Genomic DNA, 8,873 nt, shown 5'->3' on the forward strand with positions numbered 1-8,873 from the left:
GTCTCTTCCACTTTCTGTTTCCTCCACAACCTCATTCTTCTAAGTCCTTGGTGGTCATCTCGGAGCTGGTGTCCACAGCCTTGTCTGACATGGTGTGGCACGCCGGTTATCCAATACAGAGGATGAAAAAGAAAGCGCGAGTTTGGGGACTCTGGCATGATAGCTGTGGGATTCCACGGTGGAAGAGGAGGAACACAGCGCAGATGGCTGTAGGGGAGCAGGACCTGGGAATAATGCAAAGATGGCTTTTCAGAGCAGCCAGTGGGGGCCCTAGCTTGCTTTTGATTGATGATATGGCACCTCTTCCCACAGATGTAGTCAATTTGATTGCTGTATATCCTATCTGGTAAGGTCCGTGTGTACAGTCATCCTTTATGGTGTTTAAAAAAGATGTTTGCAATGAATATATCACTGGTATTGAAAAATTCTATCATGTGATCTCTAGCTTCGTTTCTACCACCAAGGCTATATTTTCCAACTGCTGTTCTTTCCTCTTTGTTTCTAATCTTTGCAGGAAGACAGCAAAAGATCATTAGGAAGACAAGAAAGAAAGAAAAGACCAAAATGGATGTGAGAAGAAACTCTGAAACTTGCTCTTCAGCATAGAGATGTTTAAGCAAATGGAAGAAATGAGGAGGTAAAAGAGCTGAACAGAAAAATTTAAAGGCCAGCTCTAGAAGAGAAATCAAATATTATAATTCAATTTGTAAGGATCTAGAGTCAGAAAATCAAAGGGGGAGAACACACTGAAAGAACTGAAGAAAAAAATCGAGCCTTGACTTGTAATATTGACAGATTCTATGGGCAAAATATTGAACCATGCAGAATGGATCAAAAGAAAATGGAAGGAAGACACAGTCCCTGTACAGAAAGCAATAGTCAATATCCAACCATTTTAAGAGGCACCATAAAATCAAGAGCCTGTGGTAGTGAAGGAAAAAGTCCAATGTGCACTGAAGGCATTGTCAAAGAACAAGGTTCTGGGAATTGATGGAATACAAATTTAAATATTTCAACACACCGATATGGCATTGGAAGCACTTACTCATCTATGCCAAGAAATTTGAACAAGATACCTGGCCAACTGATTGGAAGAGATGCATATTTGTTCTCATTCCAACGAGAGGTGACCCAGTGGAATGTGGAAATAATTGGACAACATCCTTAATATCACATAGAAGTAAAATTTTGCTAAATATAATATAAAAACGGCTGCAACAGTACATTGACAGGGAACTTCCAGAGGTTCAAGCCAGATTCAGACAAGGATGATGTGGAATGAGGGATATAGTTGATAGTTGCTAACATCAGATGGATTTGGCTGAAAGCAGAGAATACTAGAAATATATTTGCCTATTGACTATTCAAAGGCTTTCAACTCTGTGGATCATGGTAAACTATGAACAACATTGTGGAGAATGGGTACTTAATTGTGTAGTACTTAATTGTGCTCATGAGGAACCTGTACACAGATTGTGAGGCAGTTGTGTGAACAGAACACGGGGTCACTGAATAATATAAGATCAAGAGAGGTTGTATTCTTTCACCATACTTACTCAATCTGTTTGCTGAGCAATTAATCCTAGAAGCCAAAGAAGAATATGGCATTAAGAATGAAGGAAGATCCATTAACAACCTGCAGTATGCAAATTATACAACCTTGATTGGTGAAAGCAAAGAGGACTTAAAATACTAATGAAAATCAAAGACCACAGCCTTCAGTATGAGTTGCACTTCAATGTAGAGAAAACAAAAATCCTCACCACTGGACCAATAAATAACATCTTGATAAATTGAGAAAAGATTGAAGTTGTTTAACACTTCATTTTGCTTGGAACCACTATCAGCACTCATGTTGTTGTTGTTGTTTAGTGTTGTTGAGTTGATTCCAACTCATAGTGACCCTGTTTAGTATTTCTAAAGCTTGGCTGGTGGGTTTGAACCGCTGACCTTGCAGCTCAAACTGACCTTGCAGTCCAGCCCATTATCCTGCTGTACCACACCAGGACTCCATCAACACTCGTGGCAACAGCAAATAAGAAAACAAACAGCCTGTTGCATTAGGCAAATCTGCTGCACAAGATGTTTTTAAAGTGTTTGAGAGCAAAGATGTTAGTTTGAAGACTAAGGCGCGCCTGTCGCAAGCCATCGTATTTTCAGTCGCCTCAAATGCATGTGAAAGTTGGAATGTATAAGGAAGACTGTAGAAGAATTGATGCATTTAAGTTACTGTGTTGGAGAAGAATATTAAAAGTACAAAGGACTGCCAGAAAAACAAACAAATCTGTGTTGGAAGATAGTCAGAATGCTCCTTAGAAGCCAGGATGGCCAGACTTCATCTCTCATAGTTGGGACATATTATGAGGAGGGACCAATCCCTGGAGAAGGACATCATGCTTGGTAAAGTAGAGGGTCAGTGAAAAACAGAAAGAGCTCCAATGAGATGAATAGGCACAGTGGCTGCAGCAATGGTTAAAGCGTAACAATGACTTTGAGGATGGCACAGGATAGGCAGTATTTCGTTCTCTTGTGCATGAGGTCATTAGTAACCGACCCAACAACATGCATAATTAATTACAAGGTGTTTTGATGGTGCCGTAGGATAAGCACTGGATTGCTAACCACAGTAGCATAGTGGTTAAATGTTGGGCTGCTAACCGCAAGGTCATCAGTTCAAATATAACAGCTACTCCACTGGAAAAAGATGAGGCTTCCCGTAAAAATTTACAGCCTCATAAACCTTATACTCATAGTGGCGAGGAGTCTCAACTGATCTGATGGCACATAATCACCACCACCACCATCATACATAATTACGTGGAGCCCTGGTGGTTCTGTAGGATAAGCACTGGATCGCTAACGCAGTAGCTTAATGGGTTAGGCTTTGGGATGCTAATCACAAGGTCAGCAGTTTGAATACACAAGCTTACAAGAGAAAGATGAGGCTTTCTACTTACAGCCTCAGAAACCCTGTTCAGGGTGGCTATGAACCAACTCCACAGCATACAGCAGCAGTAGCAACAGCTAACTGCAAGGTTGGCACTTCAAACTCACCAGTTGCTCCATGGGAGAAAGATGGGGGCTATTTAAAGATGTACAGCTCAGAAACTCTATCTAGGGTTGTTATGAGTAAGAATCGACTCCATGAAGTGTTGGTTTTTTTAATTACGTAATTACATAATGGACCAGATACGTTGATAAGTGACCATAACAGCAAGAAAGATTCTCCAGAAGTTAGTTTATATAAAATATTTTTTCAGGTTTGAAAATTTAATTAATTTATTTTAAAATATATTTTATACTAATAAACTTGACAAGTACTTATTGTAGAAAGTTAGAAAACACAAGGACATAAATGTCACCCACTATCCCATCACCCTTATATAATACTGTTGACGTTTTTATGATAACCTCCATTTATTAAACGCTTAGCACACTGTGGTGATGCTGGCATGAGGGTATTAGTCAAACAATCTGGTTACTGCACACCCTATAGTCTGAAATATAAGTAAACACAAACATTAAGTCTGAAGGAAAAAGTACACCAGTCATAATATTAAAAAATTGCATTTTTAAAAAAGCTGCTGAATAACAGTGAATTAAAAAGAATTTCTTACACATATATGCCATTACAAATATTCCCACACTTCTAGGTTCAGACAAATCACTATATGAGCCCCTAAGGAGTTTCAGTCTATACAAAGATCTAATTGTTTGCTTTCAAAGCTAGTAACACAGTTTACCTAGTTTAATATTCTTTGACAACAAAGGCAGAATTTGGAGGGATTGGGCAGAGGATGGGGGTTGGTTGATGATCCATAGCTTAAGGCATGGGAACGAAGAGCTGGGTTAAGAAAGTTTTTAGTTGCAGTATTTATAGCAGGAGTAGATTACTAAATGGATAATTAATGGTGGCAAAGTTAGGAGATTCCTCTCAGACTTATTCTCATAGTGAGGATACCGCTTATAGCCCTGAGGAAAGTATTTTGTTTTAAAGATCATTCTTTATGAAACTTTTGGTCTTTCTGTGTTTTATTGAGCTAGTCTCTAAAGTTCAAGGGGGGTCAAAACAGAAGATATCTTCTCCAAGGCATTAAAATAGACATTAAAGGAACAAAGCCTGTCTGAAGAGTTTTCACAGAATCTTTTTCAAAGATTTAATCTACAAAGGAGTTTTTCTTCTTCACATAAGATATTTACTTAATGACTATAGGAGTCTTAATTTATATCACCTTCCCTTTCAGTAAAAGTTTAAAAACAGCTAAGTTTACATAAATTTGTATACATAGATTGTTACTGTGTTCTAGTGTGCTATAGATTATATTCCGATTTAGCAACTGTAATCTTTTTGTTTTTTATTTTAACTCTTTAGTGCATTTGAGTGAAAGTTTACAGAACAATTAGATTTTCTACTGAACAATTCATACACATTTTGTGTCATGACATAGATTGCAATTCCTATGATGAAACAGCAGTTTCCTTACTTTTTCGCTTTGATTCCTGTTTCTCTTCTCCTTTCTTTCCTATGCTTCCCTGCTTTCTGAGATTTATTCCTGGGCACATGAGGCCCTTTTGGTTCATGAGGTTGATTGTTCTCAGGAGTGCATACCTCCCAGATGTTATTGCCTCCCTTAGAGACCTATCATTTGGCTGAAAGTTGAGCCACAGGGTGAGTTCAGTTCCAGGCTGGAGAGAAGACTAAGGGCCATGGTCTCAGAGAAAATTTACCAGTCTCTACCACACTCCTGGTGTGGCACTGTGGGATCAGCACTGCACTGCAAACCACAAGGTTGGCAATTCAAATCCACCAGCTGCTCTTCAGAAAAGCTAATTACGATTGCTTTGAGTTGGTGTTGACGCTACAGCCCTAAGTCACAACAACAGCAAGACCCATAAACCTGGTCTTGTTTATGCTTAAGAGTTTTTGCTCCACATTATCTCCCATTATCTCATGATCTTCTATTCTGATTCCTTTCAGAGAAATCAGTAGAGTTGCTGTGCACCATCTAGTTCTTCTGGTCATGGAAGCTAAGGCTCATGTGGTATACTAATACTTTAGGCTAACTGTTTTCATGTATATTTGATGTTCTTCATTCTTCTTTGCTCCAGATGGGGAGAGACCAATCATTGCACCTTAGATGGCCACTCAAAGGCTTTTAAGATTCAGTCACTACTTACCATAATAAGATGTACAAGTTTTCCTCTGTGGACTATGTTTTGCCTATTGACCTGGATGTCTCCTGATCCTATGGTCTTGAGCACCCAAAGTCTAACCACTCATTCCATCAAGGTGTTTGATACAGCTAAGAAGTTTCATAACTTTACCCCCTGTGTTGTTGTTAGGTGTCATCAAGTTAGTACCAAGTCATAGCGACCCTGTGAACAACAGAAAAAACACTGCCTCGTCCTGCGCCAACCTCACTATCGTTGCTACACTTAAGCCCATTGCTGCTGCCACTGTGTGAACTCATCTATTGCTGATATTCCTCTTTTTATCCAACCCTTCACTTCACCAAGCATGATGTCATTCTTCAGGCACCAATTCATCCTGAGAATATGTCCAAAGTAGGAGAGATGAAATCTGGTCATCCTGGCTTCTGAGGAGCATTATGGCTCTATTTCTTCCAACACAGAGTGGTTTGTTCTTTAGGTAGTCCATGGTACTGTTGATATTCTCCCCCAACATGGTAACATGCATGAATTATGCTGTGGTCATCCTTATTCACTGTTCAACTTTCACATGCATATGAGGCTATTGAAAATACAATGGCTTGGGTTAGGTGCACCTCAATCCTCAAACTGACATCTTTGATCTTGAACACTTTAAAAAGATGTTGTGCAGCAAATTTGCCTCATCCAATATGTCATTTGATTTCTTGACTGCTGCTTCCATGAGTGTTGATGGTTGAGCTGAGCAAAATGAAGTCTCCTCTCCATTTATATGGATGTTATTTATTGGTCCAGTGGTGAGGATTTTTGTTTTATTTACATTGAGGTTCAACCCTAGTGAAGACTGTGATCTTTAATCTTCATCAATAATTATTTTAAGTCCTCTTCGTTTTCAGAAAGCAAGATTGTATCATCCTCATATTGCATTAATGATCTTCCTCCAATCCAGATGCCATGTTCTTCTTCATATAACATATTTTGCTTAGCATACACATTGAATAAGTATGGTGAAAGAATACAACAAGCCTGGTGCACACCTTTCCTAATTTAAAACCATCAGATGTTCCTTTGTTCTAAATAAACAACTGCCTCTTGGTCTATATACAGGCTCCTCATGCTGTCCATAGCTTGTCATGACTCACACAATCAAAAGCCTTTGCATAATTAATATAACACAGGTATACATCTTTCTTGTATTCTGTGCTTTCATTCAAGATCCATGTGATATCAGAAATGATATCCCTTGTTCCACATCCTGAATTTGGATTAAACCTCTGAAAGTTCTTTGTCAATGTATGACTGCAGACATTTTTGACTATCTTCAGCAAAATAGTATTTGCATGAGATATTAATGATCTTTTTCAATGATTTCTGTGGTCTATTTGGTCACTTCTCTTAAGAATGGGCAAAAATATGGATTTCTCCCAATCAGTTTGTTAGATAGTTGTCTTCCAAATTTCTTGGCATAAATGAGTGAATGACTCCAGTGCTGCATCATTTTGTTGATAGATTTTTATTTGTATTCCATCAATTCCCAGCGCCTTGTACTTTGCCAATGCCTTCAGTGCACCTTTGATTATCTCCTTCAGTATCATTGTTTCTTAATCACATTCTATCTCTTGATATGGTTGAATATCAACCATCTCTTTCTGGTACAGTCAGTCTGTGTATTCCTGCCATCTTCTTCTGATGATTTCTGCACAATTCAATATTTTGCCCATAGAATCCCTCAATTTTTCAAGTCCAGGCTTAAAATTTTTTCTTTAGTTCCCTCAACTTGAGAAATGCTCTTTGTGTTCTTACCTTTTGGTTTTCTAACTCCAGGTCTTTGCACATTTAATTATGATAGTTGATTTTCTTTTCTTGAGCTGCCCTTTGAAATTTTCTTTTCAACTGTCTTATCTCATTTCTTTCATTTACTTTAACATCTCTACACTAGAGAGCACATTTCAGAGTCTCTTCTGACATCCATTTTGGTCTTTTCCATCTTTCTTGTCTTCGTAATGACCTTTGCTTTCTTTCTGTATGATATTCTTAATATTATCCCACAACTCCCATGTTTTCAGTCATTAGTGTCTAATCCATCAAATCTGTTCTTCAGATGATCTCTAAATTCTTGTAGCATATGTTCAAGGTCATGCTCTTATGGACTTGTTTTCATTTTCTTCAACTTAAGCCTGAGTTTACAGATGAACAATTGAAAGTCTGTTCCACAGTGTGCAACTGGCCTTGTTTTGGCTGATGATATAGAGTTTTCCACTGTCTCTTCCCACAGATGTAGTCAATTTGATTCTTGTATATTCCCTTTGGTGAGGTCCATGTATAGAGTCCTCTTTTATAACACTTAAAAAAGGTACTGGTGGGAACTATAACTGGCACAGCCACGATTGCCTGGCCGGGGACATGAGCCGAACTGTCATCATCAGAATGTCAGGCAAAGACCGAATGGAGATCTTTCCCTCCAGAATGGCACAGACCATCATGAAGGCTCAATTGAAAGGCGCACAGACAGGCCGGAACCTCCTTAAGAAAAAATCTGATGCCTTGACTCTTTGATTTCAACAGATTCTAAAGAAGATCATAGAGACTAAAATGTTGATGGGTGAGGTGATGAGGGAAGCTTGCCGAGGCCAAGTTCACAGCCGGGGACTTCAGCACCACAGTTATCTAAAATGTGAATGAAGCCCAAGTGAAGATTCATGTTAAAAAAGATAACAGGTATTACTTTGCCAGTGTTTGAACATTTTCATGAAGGAACAGACAGCTATGAACTGACTGGTTTAGCCAGAGGTGGGGAACAATTGGCAAAGTTAAAGAGGAACTATGCCAAAGCAGTGGAACTCCTGGTGGAACTCGCTTCACTCCAGGTCTCCTTTGTTACTTTGGATGAAGCTATTAAGATAACCAACAGGCGTGTCAATGCCATTGAACATGTCATCATTCCCCGGATTGAACGAACCCTTTCTTACATTATCACAGAGCTGGATGAGAGAGAGCGAGAAGAATTCTATAGGTTAAAGAAAATACAGGAGAAGAGAAAGATTCTCAAGGAAAAATCTAAGAAGGACTTGGAGCAGCGCAGAGCAAATGGAGAAGTGATAGAACCTGCAAATCTTCTGGCTGAGGAGAAGGATGAGGACCTTCTGTTTGAATAGCCTCTTCCTATCTGTCTGTCTGTTCAGAAATCCTAACTCTGCCTCCATTTCAATTCAGTGTGTAGGGTTGGTATGTGTGCCTATTTATTTATTTCGGGCCTAAGAATCTCACTGGTGTTAAAATTTCCTGGGTTGGGAAGTTTAGGGGTTACTTTTGTAACCTCACAGTTCAGCCATGATATCAGAGATGTATAGAATTAAGATTTTGCCACATGGAAGTTACCAACACTCCATTTCCATTGTTACAAGTGATCTGCATACCAATATTATAAGGAAATGCCACCAGAAAAGAAACATCAGTGGTCTCAGGCCGTGTACCACTGTGCACCCCTTGTTCCTGCCACCGTGCACCTAGGCACTCTTATCTGATAGTGCTGTGGCTGTCTTTGTGTGGCCGTGGCACTTCTCTCCAAGTTTTATAAATACCTTCACTTTTCTTTCCTTGCATGACAGGCCTGTCCTGTCTATCGTGGGAGTTCTGTCCATTTAAATGTGACTATGGTCTAAGCAAAGTAAAGTGATTAAAAAAAAAAAAAGTACTGGTAATGA

The 8,873-nt window shown here is 39.1% G+C and overlaps 1 pseudogene; it reads left to right on the plus strand.

Moving 5' to 3' along the window:
- The first annotated feature begins 7,596 nt into the window (after positions 1 to 7,596).
- Positions 7,597 to 8,324, plus strand: LOC102825704 (annotated as a pseudogene).
- The last annotated feature ends 549 nt before the right edge of the window (positions 8,325 to 8,873 follow it).

Source organism: Chrysochloris asiatica, unplaced genomic scaffold, assembly GCF_000296735.1.
Source record: "Chrysochloris asiatica unplaced genomic scaffold, ChrAsi1.0 scaffold00031, whole genome shotgun sequence".
Taxonomy (NCBI): domain Eukaryota; kingdom Metazoa; phylum Chordata; class Mammalia; order Afrosoricida; family Chrysochloridae; genus Chrysochloris; species Chrysochloris asiatica.